The following is a 19,113-nucleotide window of genomic DNA, read 5'->3' as shown; positions in this document are numbered from 1 at the left end:
AATTGTAATGGGAGATTGCATATCTCGTTAAGACTCTTGATATGAGTAATGAGAAGTTGTATACATTGTCAAGGCTCACTATGAGAGTAATGGGAAGTGACATCTTTGGTAGGTTGCCTTCAAGAATAAGTTGGGTGGTTGTATATGAGAGCATGCCATACCATTGATATTACTTGGTGGTAATATGTTGGATTGCATGCTTGGTTGTGAGGACATGTGATGGATTGTTAACTTTGTTAAGTTTATGTATATGTTGTGATAATGTAAGGTGAGTGATATGTGAATATTATGTTGTGGAATGATGTTTGATAGGGTTAGCTCACCCTTGCATGTTTGTGGTTATAGTTTCCATCTGTGATGATTGTATAACTTGTGTTATACGAGAGTAGATGTTGATGTAGATACAATTGGAGAAGCTTAGTTGTGAAGAGCTCGTGGGGAAGCTTTTGGATGTTTTGAGATATTTGAAAATGTTCCTTTAAATAAAATGTAATAGATTAGTTGTTTTGATTTTTTTGAACTTGGAAGAAATTGGTATTAAGTTTTCTCGTTATGAATTAATTTGGTTTGGTTAATTTAATGAAGGTTATTTTGAATAATAAAGTTTCATTTGGATGAACTTTTGGACCGTGGACTTTTGAAATAAAATAGTTGTGAATTTCCTATTTAATAAGATAGTAGCAGAGTTTTATGACTGGAAGTTTTGCAAAAAAAAATAATTACACATGGCATCTCAAAGGGGGTGTTATATAAAAGAATGAAACAATTAAGCTAAAAAAGGTAACAAACAATTAACATATATCAATGTTGGCTATTTGGCTAAGTAGCTTAAACATATCAAACAAATGTCTTTATCCTTTCTAACCAATTATGTGATTATATTAACAAGAATCGGGCAAAAATTAATTTCATGGAAATAACTGCTTTCCTTACAACTCTCTACTCTCAAGTTGATAACACTTATATGCTTTCAACACTTAAATGTTTCTTACTCAAATATCCAAAAATCTGGTGATACTTTCACACTAAACAAGGACTGACTAAATATAAACATATCAAACCATCTCACAATCAATGTATGCCACAAGTTATCTCAATTGTATGCACAATTATGAGACAAGAAAATCATTACTCAAACATATTCTAACTTAGTTGACCATCCAAACATTCAATTCATATATTTTGAGGACATGATTAGAACAAGTTCAGAGAGAATTTCATAATTAAGCATGTTAAGACAAATTAAAAATATTGGGTTGCCTCCCAGCAAGCGCTTGTCTAACTTCTTTTAGCTCAACGCCTTATATTTAGTGTGACATTTTTTTTTCATTTCTGTAGGTCGCGTGTTGAACCAATACCATATGCTTCTTTGTGTCTTATCTTCATTTTCATCAATACCTATACTCACAATAACACAAAATATACTTCAACAAACAAATTATCCCAATTTTTATATAAACAAAAATTTAAGAATTGGAAATTTATAATAATAACAAAGAAACAAGTGAAAATATAGAAACAAAGAAAAAAATTTGCAAAACATAAGCACACCAACCAACTAATAATTCCAATATGTAGAATGATTAAATAGATTTTCCAAGCAACCTCACTCAGATGTCTCTTGTTGGGAAAGTACTCAGTACTCGCATTTGTAATGACTACTACTTTCTCTATCCTTTAAGATTAGACACACAAATGTCTCTTATAATGCCTATCTAAGTATGACATACCTTACCAAATCTCTTGGATTAAGCATGCATCAAAACTTGCATTAAGAACCAGAATAGTGGGGGCCAAACACACAATCCCATCAAAATATTTGTTTTATTTCTAATTTGCTTAAAAGAATCATTGTTTGCTTGTTTGGGGGTTTTATTTCTAACTACTCATTTATTAGTAACATTTTATTTGATTGGAAATGTCTTCATATAAAATCAAATTTGTTTATGTGAGAAATTTGTCACTTACTCTCTTTATTTCTGAAATTGAGGAGTAATTGAAGAATTTTGGGAGGATTCGACTTAACGGTGTAATTATAAGAAATCACAAGGTAGATTTTTACATTTCAAATCATTATAGTCAGCCATATTTGATGATGTTGCTATAGCAGCTCAAATATAGAAAATAAATTATTTTTTAGTGTTGTTTTTTTCTAAATTTGCAAGTATGTAGCTTATACTTATTTTCTTGGAACCTTTTTCTTTTTCATATTAATGGTTATTTTGACTTGATCAACAATAGGGAAGGGCAGAGGTAGGAGTAGTTGTAGTTATCAATCTAAGGCACAAAAAGGGTAACTTGGTCCATGGAGCTATGACAAGGGAAGTGGGCAAGATGGAGGTGAAAGGGAGTACAACATATTGTCGAAGAGAACGAAAACCTGAAGCTTGTTGTTAATGATCAAGAAAACCTTATTGTAAATGTTGTACTACTATGTAGATATTTTCTTCATTGTGAAATTGTAATGTTTTTGTTGTCATAAACTTTGATAAGCATTATAAATGAACAATGTTGTTTGGGATATGAGCGACCAAGTTATGGACAATTATTTTCATTTTCAATTGTTAACTTTTATGTGTTTGAAGTCATGGGTAAGACTTCAATCAATACAATACAATTAGTGTTTACGAAGATGTTTCTCATAAACACACATTACATCTAGTGTAATTTATTCCCACATTGTCCAAGCAACTAGGTAAAGAATTTTATTTCCTATAATAAGAAACACTTTAGAACCTTTTAAAAAAAGTTAATATTTTTTTTATATAATTGATAAAGTAAGCTAAGATGTCACCCATGATCTAAACAAATTTATGTTACATATCATGAAGGGGTCATTTAGAAACCGTGACCATGTTATGTTAATAGAACTTCCTGGTGTGAAAAAAGTGTAACATCACCACACATTTACATATTTACAAATATGTCATTTTGATGAGCAAAATTATAAAACATTCATTATGGACTGCAAAATTAAAAAATTGTCATTTTGACCCAAATGCTTACATGAAAATAGGGTTAGTGTGGCACTAACGTGACACTCTTCTCTTTACAAAATAAGTGTCCAAGTCCAAAAATAATTCACAACAAAACCTGAAATAATTAAGAAACGATAATTAGATCAAGTAAATTCAAATTAATTAAAATTCGAGTTACTGTTCCAATAAAGCCAAATAAAAGGAAATACACTAATAATATACAATTAAAAATTAAGCATCAATTAAGTAAATACGAAAAAATAATAATTCATCAACAAGCATCCCTGAGTCAACATAATGCTTCAGAAACTTCCACGATACAACTCCACTGTCACACCTCATCGCTCTGGTCGCTCCAGGTGTTACCTAAAATCATAATTTGAAAATACCATAACTGTGAGCTGAATTAACAATAGTCAGTTCACCACATGATGGGAATTTCGACAATAAATCTTAAAGCAATAAACCAACAATTAGAAAAGGCACAAGCTAAAGCAGAAGCGGAGCAATAATGTTTTAGAAAAGGCACAAGCTAAAACTGTTTGAGCAAAGTTAACTTATTCATTTTCTCCAAATTAAAAGCTCCAATAACACACTTAATCAATGGATGGCCTACTGCAAGACTTTAACTCTAACCAAGAACAATCAACAGCATGTCAATTTATGAAAAGGGTAATCAAGTTCTGTAACGTCCCATTTAATTTAATACGTAAAATTAAAGGACACGTCACACATAGATAAATCGACAATGCAGTCCTGGGGTTCATAACGTCACCCCTACAAAACCAGGCACACCACGATGCCAACAAAAAGCAGGATGAACAGTTTGACTAAGAGTTTACAAATCCGGTAACAACAAAATACAGGGGCCATAGCCCTAAAGAAACATGAAAGAAAGACGTTCGAAATCTAGCCCGGATGGCTAAGCTGCTGGATCACCACTCCCTTGCTGACCACGAAGACCTCGCCCATCTGCTCCCATCAACCAAGTTGATGATCATCGCAAGAAGAACAGCCACATACATCACAAACATGCAACAAAACGGGTAAGCTAGAGCTAGCAACATGAATCATGCAGTCAAACATATTTTCATCATCTCATATCCACATAGCAACCAAACATGTTATGACTCTTCATCCAATACACTACGACTCGACTCGACTCATCCGGATACGTATAACTTGGTCGGATTCAGCGGATGCTTGCACTTGTGTGGGTACCTCTGCTCGAACCTGAGCTGCTCGATCCTGAGCCATGTATTACCAGTGTTGCAATGAATCAAATCTCTCCCACCACAAGGTTAGCCCTTAGTGAGTTTCAGGCCTCCTGCTACTCCCACCACAAGAGTCAGTCCGCTCTAACTGAGACTGACTGGCTCCTCGGAGTGTCAGGATGCAACCTTACCTTGAATCCTTACCTAGTTATACAGATGGGGCACCACCATGAACACCCACTAGCAAGGGCCATGGAATTACGTCCCGACCACTGAAGCGCAACCCCAGAGGTCTCACCGAGAGACCCCAAGGAATTACACGCTGACACGGACCAACATTCATAAAACAACATTAGGAGAATATCGAAAACATATTTACAACCTCATACTCATCCATGAGATCTATTCCTCATACGCCTCACATTTTGAATCCATACCTCTGATCATCACCGTCCCATGAGTCTAGGGTCTCATCTCATGACAACCCCATGTTCCTTTAATTTCAAACTACCCATTCATTTATTTCTCATGCCAAGTCTCATACCAATCCATTCATCCACAATTCATGAATCATGCCAAATATATATTTCATACTCCATTATATACATGTCCATCATCACATAATCATACTCAGCCAACATGGTTCATTCGGGAAACATTAAACAACCAAAACACAGCACGGTCTCGCCCAGCATCTCGCTCAGGCTGCGGGGTCTCGCTCAGGCGAGACGTGCTCGCTCAGGCGAGCCTCCCCCCTCGCCTAAGCGAGAGCGCCAAAAACAAGGGCATGGGCAACACGGGATCTCGCTTAAGCGAGATCCCTCTCGCTTGGGCGAGTTGCCTGCTCGCTCAAAAATTGAGCGAGCCGCCCGGGCGACGTTTCGCGCAAAAAACTTAGGCGAGCTCCCTGTTTCATCTCGCCTAGGCGAGATGGACTCGCTTGGGCGAGATTAACAGGTCTCGCCACTGTTCTTCACTGTACGGCCATGATTTCCGGCCAAACATCACATGCAAGGTACTCTCACACACCCAAACGACAGATCCCACCATACATTCAACAAATAACGCACAAACCATTCAAAAAGAGACTCGAAACCATAACCCTAACTTCCCGTACCTGGAAAAGAGCTAACGAAACTTCGACGCGGAACCTTGGAGCACAGTAGCTCGAGCGATGGACCTAAGAACTGGCGGAACAGCGGTGAACACAATGATTTTCGGATTTTAATCGGTGGAAACGAATGTAAAACCTCATAAGGTAAGTACAGTAGGTTAGAGTTACTTACGTGGAGCGGGAATCACTAGTCGAGCTCTCGGGATGGACTGGTTCGAGACGAAGAACGAACCCTAGCAGAAGGTGTGGCGGCTGCGGCTCAAGGTAAGGGCAAAGGTCCTGAAAATGTAGGGTACCCTAGGTTTAGGGCAGACCTAGAACTTATATGCACTGGGCCAACCCTTGGGCCCATTAAGAGGCAGCCCACTAACCTTTAGGGCTGGAAAAAGAAAAAGGGTTCTTACAAGTTCGGGCTGAAAAACAACCAGGAATGTTATAGCCCAGACCATGATCAAAATGTGGATGATTAATCAATGTGAAGTTAAGTGGTTCATTTTCTAAAATTATGAATTTCAATAGTACATGTCATCAACTAGGGTTGTCATAAGAACCACCAAACAATGACATACATCCACCACACTCTTACACACCAAAATAGGGGTTAGCACAAAACCTTAAACCCCAAACAAAAAACTCAAAAATAACAAATGCACCAACAATCAAATAAATAATAAAGATGCCAATGTGGGATACACAACGTGCAGAGGTGCGGTCAAGTTTCGTGATGACATTCGCAAATAATGTGTAGTTTTTTCTTACCGAAGTGGTTGTTCGAAAATGCGATAAAAACTCACAACTTCTTCAACGCTGGAACGATGACCTGGGCACAACAACCAATTCCACCTTTTGCCACGGTGCCAAACCTCAGGTTTTTCCCCAATTCGTAAGTGTTCGCGTTTTCAACGACAACGGAGAAAGGCAACGTTAATCAAACCCTTGCGTAATCTGCCTTCACAAACACAAAGTGGTGGCACCAATGGCAGAACAAACGGTGAGGGTGTTCTAGAAAGAAGAAAGAAAAACCACTGAGGAGGGAAGAATGAAGAATGACCTAGGGTAGTTTCAAACAAAATGACATTTCCTCCCAACGTGGATTTTATAAAAACAAATTATAAAGTCAAAACAATTATTCAACACTAAATATGTATTTAATTACTTTAGTCATTAATAAAATTTAAACAAAATTAAAAAACTTTGTACTAAGACTAACTTTTTTTCCTATAATATTAAAAAGAAAAATATGAAAATATGGTATTATTATACTGAATAGAAGAAAAAGTAAACAACTTAACATTTTTATTTAACATTTTTTATGAATAATGAGAATAAATCAAAATCAAAATAAATAATAAAATTAAAATATAATTAAACCATGTTTTATTCATATAACCTCGAAATAACTAGTATGGTTTGACGCTTTATAATAAAGCAAAATATTAGATAATGATTTTAATTCAATTACAAACGCAAAATGAACCCTCTGAGTTCTCCATACAATAAAAACCGTTGTAGTATTCCTGCTTAACTTCATGACAGAGGGTAAAGCACCGAAAAGGTTTACAGGGGTTCATTGGCGTGATAAATTTGCATTCCACATGATGAGGTTCCATGGCTAAGACGACCAAGATTGTGAACACCATGATGATAGCCAACTTGTTTGACATTTTTTCTGCCATCAAAACTCACTGATTTTTCCTTCAAATTTTAGGATGCTTTTGAGATATCAACACAATAGTAATTGGTTCTTCCATATTTATATATAAAAAACAGTCTTCAATAAAAATATTAGTTAATTTCTTTAACGTGACATTCAGTTTTATAAATATAATATTAACACTATTTTATTAAATATTACGTATTTTTATATGTAAAAAACATTCTTCAATAAAAATAATAGTTAATATTAATTAATTTCGTTAACTTGACATTTAGTTTTATAAATATAATATTAACACTTGTTTATTACATTAGTGCAGAAATTCCTTTTTACCTCGTCTTATATGCCTCGGTTATCCAGGAACTGAAGCATGTAATGGCGCGGTGACATTTTTACAATTTCAACCAAGTTTTATGCCTCAGTTCACCAAACACCCGAAGCCAAAGAGTACTATAGGCCTCGGTTCGCCCAAAACCGGTGCCAAAAAGTAATATTACGTAACTATCTTTTTGAATTAATTACTCAAATGTAATGATAAATCAACAACAAAACAAATAAAGATTGTAAGTAATTGGAATATAATCTTGTAGTAAATAAAAATAAGATGTGTGTCTAACTATAATAATAATAATAATACACTGTAATGATAAAAATAATTATAATAATATTAATACAACGACTTCATATATAAAAAGATACATGATGTCTTATTTTGTTTTTACAATTATATCATCTTAATTATTATTTTTTAAAATTTAAATGATTATTTATAATAAAAAATTAATTTTTAGTTTTATTATTTTACTAATTTTAGTAACTACTTTTTTTGAATTTAAGTAATTACTCGATGTAAAGATAAATCAACAACAAAACAAATAAAAATGCAAGTAATTAAAATATAATCTCGTAGTACGTAATATGTATCTAAATACTACAATTAAAAATAAGATTGATATTAATATAATAATATTGATATTATTTAAAATAAAAATACAAAATATAATAATAATAATAATAATATTAATAATATTAATATCAATATCAATACTAATATTAATTATTGTTTTTAAAATTTAAATGATTATTTATAATAAAAAAATACATTTTAGTTTTATTATTTTTCTAATTTTAGTAACTACTTTTTTATTTCAACTAATTACTCAAATGTAATGATAAATTAACAACAAAGCAAATAAAAATATAAGTAATTAAAATATAATCCTATAGTATATAAAAGTAAGATGTGTATCTAAATACCGCAATTCAAATATAAAAATGAAAATAATTAAAATATAATTTTTTAGCAAATTGAAATAATAGTAATAACATTATATTATTTATGATAAGAATAGTACTACTACGAATAAATAATCATAATAATAATAATAATGTTATTAATAATAATAATAATAATAATAATAGTAATAACAAAAATAATAATAATATTAATATTATTACAACTAATACTTCTAATAATTTTCATAATAATAAAATTAATATATAACAATAATAATTATATTATTATTATATTAATATCAATACTAATACTAATTATTAATTTTTAAATTTAAAGGATTATTCATAATAAAAAATTAATTTTTTAATTATTATTTTACTAATTGTAGTATTTACTTTTTTTAATTCAACTAATTATTAAGATGTAGAGATAAATCAACAATAAAGCAAATTAAAATGAAAGTAATTAAAATATAATTTTGTAGTAAATAAAAGTAAAATGTATATGTAAAATGTATATGTAAATACTACAATAATAATACTAACAATAGTAATACCATTATAATAATATAATAATAATAATAATTACTAACATAATATATTATTAAAAATATTAATAATATGAGTAATAATATTAGTAAGCATAAGAGTAAGAGTAATAACTATAATTATATTAATAATAATTATTAATATTATAATTATAATAAAAAAAATAATGATATAATAATAATTCTCGCTTATTATAACTAATAATAATAATATTTTTTTAAATTTTTTCTTTCCCATACTAATAATAATAATAATAATAATAATAATATATTATATATTAATATTACTAATAATATTTGGAATGTTATTACTATTAACAATATTAATAAATTTAATAATAACAACAATAATAATAATAATCATAATAATATATAATATATAAAAGCAATATGTAATAATAATAATAATAATAATAATAATAATAATAATAATATTAAGAATAGTAGCAATATTAATAATTTCATTATTAGTTTAAGTATTGATTTTCTATATTATAGTTAATAAAATAATAATATTTTTTCAAGTTATTTTTTCCCATATTTTGATATATAAAAAGATTAATATATTATATATTAATATTACAAATAATACTATATAACTATTTTTACCGCTATATGTATTAATTTAATAATAACAACAATCATATAAAATAATAATAATAATATATTATATATTAATATTGTTAATAATACTAATAATAATAATATCAATAATTTTACTACTACTAATAATGTTAAAATTTTTAATAATATTTTTTCTAGTTAATATATTATACATTAATATTACAAATAATACCTACAATAATAATATTCCTAATAGAATTTAATAATAACGGTAATGATATAATAATTATAATATATATTAAATAATAGTAATATATAATATTAATAATACTAATATAATAACAGTAATATTAATAATATTACCATTAATAATATATATAATAATTATTGTTATAATAATATAATATCTAATAATAATAATTGTAATATTACTTTTAATGAAATTTATCATAATAATATTACTAATAATTAGAATAATATTATTAAAATTTATAATAATAATAATAATAATACTTAAAACCATTTTAATTACTTTTTCAAACAACATATCTTAGAAATAGAAGATACTGTTGTTCTCTTAAAGTATACTAGTAAAAATACAGATGCTATTATGTTTGTGTATTCGCATTTTTTTAATTTTTATAAAAATTTGAGTTAAGATCAATAATATTTATTTTTAAAATATATATAATAAATTTTAAAAATAGTGGTTAAATAAAATAATTATTAAAAAAAGTTTTTTAAAATAACAGTCTAACATAAAAGAGATTTAAAAAATGTCAAAATATAAATTAATTATAAAATAATTAATTTCTAAAATAATAATTAAAGATAAAATTGAACATAAAAAGAAGAAATTCTTTTTATATATTTAAAAAATAAAGAAAAAAGATAATTTTTTTATATATATTTATATATTGTTATAGATTATATATTATAAAATATATAAATCTGTGAATTGAGTTTCTTACGATTTATTTTATGGAAGAAAATTAAGATTAACTTTCTTAACGTTGATGTGACGCAATCTACAAATTATTTTTAACTCATGTGAACTGTATATACGGACGATGCACTTAAAAAGATAGATAAAAAAAGAAAGTTAGAAAGTATCTAGTCTAACATTTAATGTCCTTAATTCTTTATTTAATGTTATTAATGATGTTATTTAATGTTATTAATGCATTATTTAATGATACACAGGTAACATGTGTTCAATGACGTTATTTTGTGCAAAGATTATGTTAACAAGTGTCTTTAATAATTAATATATATTAAATTTTACAAAAATACACAATCAGTGATATTAAATAAAATATAATCTAATAATTATTAATACAATTTTATTTTATTTAAAAAATAAAAATATTCATAAAAATTATATATGTGTTTAATATTTTATTTAATGTTGACCAATAAAAATAAAAATATAATTAAATAATAAAATAACTATATTTTAGTGTTGTTAAAAGTTAAATATAATTAAACATAAAAAAGTTTAAATTAACAAAAAAATAATGTTAAACATCTAAAAAAATTACAAAAAAATAATTGAAGTAGAGATCTTAAAAATTTCAAAGTCCTTGTTTTATATCATAAAATTATTATCTAAGAATTTAAAATGATACTTTTATCTTTATAAAATATATTATATGCATTTATATTATTTTAACTAATGTACTTAATTATTTCAATTTTTAATGAAAAAATTGATGGAACCAATTTGCATTAGTTATTCCTTAATCAGTGTTCTTAGGATAGTGATTAGCACTCTCCTTTATATAATGATATTGTTTGAGATTACGGTGTAAATTGATATGCAGGTGATAATGTTGTCGTTGAGACGATCAAATTAGGATTAAAATAAATTTTAAATTAAAGATAAAAAAATATTATAAAATCTTAATAAATATTTTTTTATTATTTATTTAATTTATTTTACTTATTTGAATATTAGGAAAAATTAATACTTTCATTTTGAATATAATATCATAATGTTTTAATAAAATATTAATAATATAATATTATAAAAGTTTTCAAATGTAAACGTGAATAATAATAAAATATATTATGATGGATAATTAATTGATTTAGTACATATTAATTTATTTTTAATATAGTAAGACAACAAATTATATTATTGGTAGAAAAACTTTAACTATGTTCATTTTGTTTGACTTTGGTTACTGTTTAAAGTAATTGAACTTCTGTTTGATCTTTAATATTTAATAATTATCTCATGGATTTATTAAATAAAAAATAATAATATTAATATATATTAAAATTTGTTATATATTAATTTTTTTCTTTTTATAATTATTAAAGACCAACACGTTAACAAATTTCAAACCAAATTAATGCTATTGTGTATTTTCTTTCTTAATATATTGAAAACAAATATTTTAATTCTTATTTTAGTAAATTCAATATTTACCCTAATTAATTAACTATTACAAAAAATTATCAATATATAACATCTAAAGTTTTATAACAAAAAAATTTATCAATTTTTTTTTCATTTTTGTGTGTGCTACCGTCACAATCCTTTCTGCATAAAAAGTAAATATTCTTACCCAAACACATTATTAGTATTTAAAAATAACACTAAATTTTAATTTTAATTTTAATATGATCGTAATAAAGCATAAAGAGTAAAACGATGGTACAAATGTGGGGTCTTAAAATTTACAACTGGAGGACTATTGCTGTCTGAACCCTTCATCAAGAAGAGAAAAAGACTCAAATATCCTTCACCATTACACTGCATTACCTCTGTTGCTGCTATTCCTGCCATCATAGTCACCATCATCACTGCTGCAGAAGAGAAAGAAAAAGAGTAAGAGAACGCTGCAAGGAAAGAAGAAGAGAGAAAATGTGGAAAAAACTCACTGAAAAACTCATTCAAAAAACATATTCTGAAATACATTTGGAAATTCTGTTTCAAAAATCATTTTTCTGAAAATTTCATTCAGGAAATTCTGTTTTCGAAATTTTGTTCTAAAAATCTTGTTCTCAATTCCAAAAGCCTTGTTCCAGAAAGTTTCTGGGATATGTAATCCCAATTTCACTTTTCAAAAGGGCAGAATTGCTGTTTTAAATATTTGAGGGATGTATGAAAAAATTGTGGAGGTGCAAAAGTAAAAGCCCAATTTGAGGTCGGTGTGTTTGCACATATTTAGTGGCTTGAGTAACAACATTAAGGGGCTTTCATCTTGCATCTTTAAAGATTTCTTCCCCACCTCTAAAATTTTTTAAATTCTAAAAATATTCTTTGACCATTCAAATAAAATTACATAAATCACACCTTTAAAATTATTTTTAGATGTCAGTTTCCAATAAAAAATACATTCAAAAATCATTTAAATAAAATTTTAGACTTCTAAAAATGTCAATATATATATATATATATATATATATATATTTCTTTTTTTCGCATTTATTTTTGTTAAATTTAAATTTTAATGACTTTTAATTTTATTCACTTTTCAATATATACATTATAAAAAAACAAAATTATATATAAAACTTTATATATAAAAGAAACTTTATAGGATTTAAAAAATATAAAAGAAAAAATCTCACAGGCAATAATTTAGGATGCTGTTTTTAATTTAGAAGTTGAATATACTTAATAGGAGTAATAAAAATGTGGAATATTGCATTTTCTATACAAGTTATCTCCAGGCCGATTTGTGTATTTTTTAATTATATATTGGTGTTCTTCCTTGTATGTACTGAATGATAAACATTTTAATGTATTCTGGGAGTATAATATTATGGGTTGGTTTATTAGTTGTGTTAAAAATGAGGAGTATAATATTATAGGTTGGTTTATTAGAGTTGTATTACAAATTGTCTATTCAACCTCATTTATTTTTCTTTGAGTTAAAAAATTTGTAATTTATCCTAACTTATTTGTAAGTTAGTGGATTGGATCATTTAAATGTTTTACTTTTTTATATTTAAAATTGAGTCAATTATATTTTTTATACTGATATAATTTTTATTTATTTTATTAAATATTATTATAAAAGTATCCAATTTATTTAAATATTATTAATGAAATATTTTAGTCCTTTCAAGAATTTATGGTCTATCTACATGATTAGATTATAAGTTGGAGTCTATTAGTTTCAAATCCGTTTAATTTGTGAGACAAGAGAATTAGATTCAATTTAGTTCACAATTAAAAAATTGAACATTTTTTGAACCTAACCTTAATTGAATCTTTGATAAGTAACATTTAATTAAGAGTTAAACCCATTTATACATCTCTAATTCTACATACTAATATTCTAACCATACAATAAACTAAGGTTAGCATTTTGATTTTTATATTTCTAATTCGTCTTGATTATGCATACTTAAGTACATTTATTGTTCGTTTCAGAAGTTACTATAGGTGTGCTCATCGAGAGTGCAATGTTAAGAAACAAATCCTACGCCATTCGAACGACGATGAACAGATCATGGTCACAACGAAAGGACACATACTAAAAGTGTATATTAAAGTATAGATGCAAAAACTGTGTGTATATTGCTTCAAAAAAGGCTACTTTATAGCAAGTAAAAAAAGATAACATACTAACATCAGACTAGCATACGTGACTAAGCTAATGCCTACAAAATAGGAATCCTATAGACTCGCATTTATTAAAAACAAAAAAACAACCCACTAATAAAACCGCTTCATTCCCTCCCTTAAACCAACTGCAGGTGCAATTAGTTTATTTCACTGAGATCAACCATTCCCATCTTGTTTCTGGGTTTTTGAAAAGCCTCCAATTTCAAAGATTTAGTCATTACATCTGCAACTTACTCCTGAGTTCCACAATACTCCAACTCAATTTCTCTATCTTTCACAAGGTCCCTCAAAAAATGAAACCGCACTCTGATATGTTTGCTTCTACCATGCATGACCGGATTTTTTGAAAGTTTAATAGTTGAACTGTTATCACACATAATCAGAGTGCTCTTTTGAGAGAGAGTTAAAAATCTCATAATTCTTCTCAACCATATTGCTTGACAGGCACTAGCAGCAGCAACTACAAACTCTGCTTCGATACTTGAAAGAGTAACAATTGGTTGTTTCTTGGACATCCATGACATTGCTCCTTAATTGAATAAAAATACATAGCCAGATGTACTTTTAGAGTCATCCTCATCTCCTGCATAGTCAGAGTCCGTAAACGCAAGCAGATTTTCTTCCCTTCCTTTTCTGTACAAAATTCCATAACTTGCAGTTCCTTTGAGATACCGTAGAATTCGTTTGGCCACTTGTAGGTGTAGCTCAGTTGGTTTGGACATGTACCTGCTAATTAAACTCACACTGAACATAATATTTGGTCGAGTAGTATTCAGATACATTAAGCTTCCTACAATCTGTTTGAAATGAGTGTCATCCACCATTACACCGTTAGTATCTTTATTAACTTTATTACCTGGAACAATTGGACTCTTCATAGGTTTGCTCTCAAACATTGCAAACCTTTTCATAACATCATTGGCATATTTCTGTTGACACAAAAATATGCCTTCGGGTTTTTGTAAGACCTTTATGCCAAGAAAGAACCTCATCTTCCCTAAATCAGTCATATCAAAGGCCCGCATCATACACTTCTTGAAATTTGTCATCATGCCCACATCATTACCTGTATAAATCAAGTCATCAACATAGATACTGACAATTAGTATGGTCTGGTTAGCACCCTTTTTGATGAATAATGTTTGTTCACTTGGACATTTTTGAAAGCCATCATTCATGAAGTGTGCTTCTATACGGCTAAACCAAGCTCTAGGTGTTTATTTTAAACCATACAAAGCCTTATGTAGTTTGTAGACCTTGTGCTCCTCCCCCTTTTTTTCATAGCCCTTTGGTTGTTCCACATAAACATCTTCATTTAATTCCCCATGCAAGAAAGCAGATTTAACATCAAGTTGAAAGATATCCCACCCTCTGCATGCTACAAGAGCTACAAGTAGACGTATTGTGTCCATGCGTGCAACAAGAGCAAATACTTCAGAGAAATCAATTCCATATTGTTGTGCGTAACCCTTAGCTACTAACCTTGCTTTGTACTTATCAACTTCTCCCAGCTCATTCAATTTTGTCTTGAAAATCTACTTGACTCCAATTGTCTTGGCTCCATCAGGTAGATTCATTAGTTTCCAAGTTTGATTCTTCTAAATCGATTGGATTTCATTATCCATCGCTTTCCTCCATTTGGCATGTTGGACAACTTTTTCAAATAGAGTCGGGTCATCACTCATGACATTTTGGACCATGTAGGCTGCTCCCTCTATTCCTTCTACTTTTTCTTCTTCTTCACTTAAACCTGCACCACTAACAAAATCTCTCATCCAAGTTGGTTGTCTTCTTTCTCTCCTTTGATTTTCATTTGTTTCATCACCACTTTTGAGCTTCATGTCTTCCTCTTGTGCATCTTCAGCATTTTTGTCACTATATTGCTACTCATTATTATCATTATAGAGTTCATCATCACCCCACATCAATTCAGTTTCTATCTACTCTTTGTAATTTGTACTCCAATTCCAACTCTTTTCTTCTTCAAACAAGACATCTTTGCTAATCACAATTCTCTTGGTTTTAGGATCAAATAAGCGATAACCTTTCAATTCACTGCTAACACCTAGTAAAATGCAAGGAAAACTTTTATCATCAAGTTTACCTCGTGTGGCATCTAGTATATGTACATGAGCTAAGCATCCCCAAACGCGAAGGTGTTTGATTGAAGGTCTGATTCCACTCCAAGCTTCTTGTGGTGTGATATTCTTCATGGCATTTGTCGGACAACGGTTTAGAAGATAAAATGCCCAATTTACTGCTTCTGGCCAAAATTTTTTTGGAATTCCTTTTGCGGAGAGCATACATCTCACCAGGTTCATAACAGTCCTGTTCTTACATTTAGCGACTCCGTTTTGATGTGGCGTGTAGGCAGTGGTAAGTTGTCGCTTAATACCATTTTCATCACAAAAAGATTTGAATGCAAGAGAATTAAACTCACCTCCTCTATCGGTTCAAAGACATTTGATGGACGTTCCAGCTTCCTTTTCCACTAGGCTTTTGTATAACTTGAAACACTCCAAAGCTTCAAATTTTTTAGAAAGCATATACACCCACCCTTTACGACTATAATCATCAATGAGGCTTAAGAAATACCGTTTTCCACTGTGGGAAACAGGTCTATAGGTCCACATATGTCTGCATGTATAAGCTCCAAGATAGTGTGTGCACGCTACTTGCTTGTCTTAGGAGTTGGATTGCGATGCTGTTTGCCAATGATGCAATCAAGACATGCAACATCCGAGGAATCAAGTGTTGGAAGATCATGTACCATGTTTAAGGTTTGTAGAGTCTTTAGACCTTTGTAGTGTAGGTGACCGAGCCTTTTATGCCAGAGATAAGTAAGGTCAGTGGAGGAAGTATGTAAACACTCGTTAGTGGGAGGAGAAGTGTCGCAACTTTCATCAAGAAGAATGAACATACGATTTTTGCTCATATTTGTGTGGGTAATCAAACCTTTGGATAGGTGATAGATGTTGCACTTTCCCTTCTGTATAAGGATGGAGAGACCCCTTTCCTGAAGCTGACCAATGCTTAATAAGTTTTTTTGAAGCTCTGGTACATAATATACATCCCATATTAGAAAAGTGGTGCCATTGAAAACTAATTTGATACTTCCTATGCCAACCAAACCATATGTGAATCATTTCCATATTTCACAAAATGCTTAGCCTCATACGTCAAGTCAACGAAAGCCTTTTTATCACCACAAATGTGATTAGAGCAACCAGAATCTAGAAACCATGTTGTCTTCTTGCTAATTTGTTCCACTACAAAAAAAATTGAAATTACCGACGGAATTTTACCGACGGATATACTTTTGTCGGTAAATTTGAATTATCGACGGATTTTACCGATGGATTCTCAAATTTTAATACCGACGGATTTCCGTCGGTAAAAAAAATTTCATTTACCGACAGAAAAATCTGTCGGTAAAATCCGTCGATAATTCAATTTTTTTTTACCGACAAAATTACCGACGAATTTTTCCGTCGATAAAAGAAGCGGGAAATTTTCCGCCCAAATTTGAATTATCGACGGATTTATCCGTCGGTAAAAGAAGCGGAAATTTTCCCGCCCAAATCTCACCTTATAAGAAGACGAGGAGAAGAAGAAAAGAAGAAAAAGAAAGAGAAGAAGAAGAAGAAGAAGAGAAGAAGAAGAAGGAGAAGAAGAAGAAAAAGAAGGAGAAAGAGAAGAAGAAGGAGAAGAAGAAGAAGAGAGGAAGAAGGAGAAGAAGAAGAGGAAGAAGGAAAAGATGAAGGAGAAGAAGGAGAAGAAGAAGAAGAAAGAGAAAGAAGAAGACGACGGCGGCGGCAGCGACGGTGACGACGACGGCGACGGGGACAACAACCACGAAAAAAAATTGAAAGAGGGAGGAGGAAGAAGATGAATAGTGTAAAAAATTTACCGACGGATATTTCGGTCGGTAATTAACGACAGATTTTTCCATCGATAATTACCGACAGATTTACCGACAGATTTTTCCTTCGATAATTACCGACAAAACATGATTTCCGTCGGTAAAATTTTACAGACAAGCATTTTACTGACAAATTTTTAACCGTCGATGATCCGTCGGTAATGTTGATTTAGCGACAGATTTTGGCCATTACCGACGGATTTTGATCGTCGATAATAATGGTTTTTCTTGTAGTGTTCGTTGATCGGTACTCCTATCAAGAATTTGCTCGAAGGCTGTTCGATCAATGGCTTGGAAGAGGTAATGCTTTACCTTATGATCCTTCAGTCTAGATTTCTCCAACTTTGTTGTTTGCTCAATAGTTAGAGTCGTGCCCTCTTGTGGCTCCTCGACACCAGTTTTGACCACATTCCAAAGACCCTTGGCACAATGAAGATTCTCCATTAATTCACTCCAATGGTCATAGTGTTGACCATCAAAGTAAGGTATTTTGGTCGATAACTTCTCGCTTTGCATTTTGAGACTTTGCTTCTCACAAGTAAGCTGCAGCTTTTGTATCAGGCCCTGTAGAGCTCTGATACCAGTTTGAAAGTGTATATTAAAGAATTGGTGCAAAAACTGTGTGTATATTGCTTCAAAAAGCTACTTTATAGCAAGTACAAAAAGATAACAAACTAGCATTAGACTAGCATACGTGACTAAGCTAATGCCTACAAAATAGGAATCCTATAGACTCACATTTATTAAAAATAGAAAAACAACCGACTAATAAAATCGCTTCACATACACACCCTGTGGATAAGTTAGTGGAAACCTTTGACCAGATCTTAGGCAACCTACTCATAGGCAATCTACTTAGTAATGCACCTCCCATATTAGAATAGAACATGAAGGAATTATTATTGGAAGTTAATGGCAAGTCTTCTTAAGACATGGCACAATGTAGTACGTTCTGTTATGGATTCAATAAATAATCATCAAAAAAAGATGCACCTATCTAGAAAAATCATTAACTTCTATAAACAAAAATTTGTGCAGATGCATAGACATAATTTTGACTGTCTACACACTAAAATACTATATCATAATCCTTAAACAATTTATAAATCATACACATGCACATGGAAATCATCTCATGTTGGAACCAAGATCATATTGCAATCATTTCCACCCAAATTCTTTGCCAAACACATGCACATGACAATCATGAGCAAGATAACAGTAACCTCACCTAGTAAAACAACATACCTCGTTCTTCTATTGCGATACGTAGCACTAACACTGTCTTTTACCGT

At 30.1% G+C, this 19,113-nt stretch overlaps 1 long non-coding RNA gene across 1 annotated transcript; it reads right to left on the bottom strand.

Moving 5' to 3' along the window:
- Positions 1-1,018: 1,018 nt before the first annotated feature.
- Positions 1,019-6,382, bottom strand: LOC114164689. The gene is made up of 4 exons (XR_003599583.1): positions 5,479-6,382; positions 5,310-5,379; positions 3,007-3,344; positions 1,019-1,398 (listed from the first exon to the last, which is right to left on the bottom strand). It is a non-coding gene; the product is annotated as an uncharacterized LOC114164689 (long non-coding RNA).
- Between the last annotated feature and the right edge of the window lie 12,731 nt (positions 6,383-19,113).

Source organism: Vigna unguiculata, chromosome 9 (assembly GCF_004118075.2).
Source record: "Vigna unguiculata cultivar IT97K-499-35 chromosome 9, ASM411807v1, whole genome shotgun sequence".
Classification (NCBI taxonomy): Eukaryota; Viridiplantae; Streptophyta; class Magnoliopsida; order Fabales; family Fabaceae; genus Vigna; species Vigna unguiculata.
The sequence above is the reverse complement of the archived record's forward strand: the minus strand, read 5'-3'. Positions and strand labels throughout refer to the sequence as shown.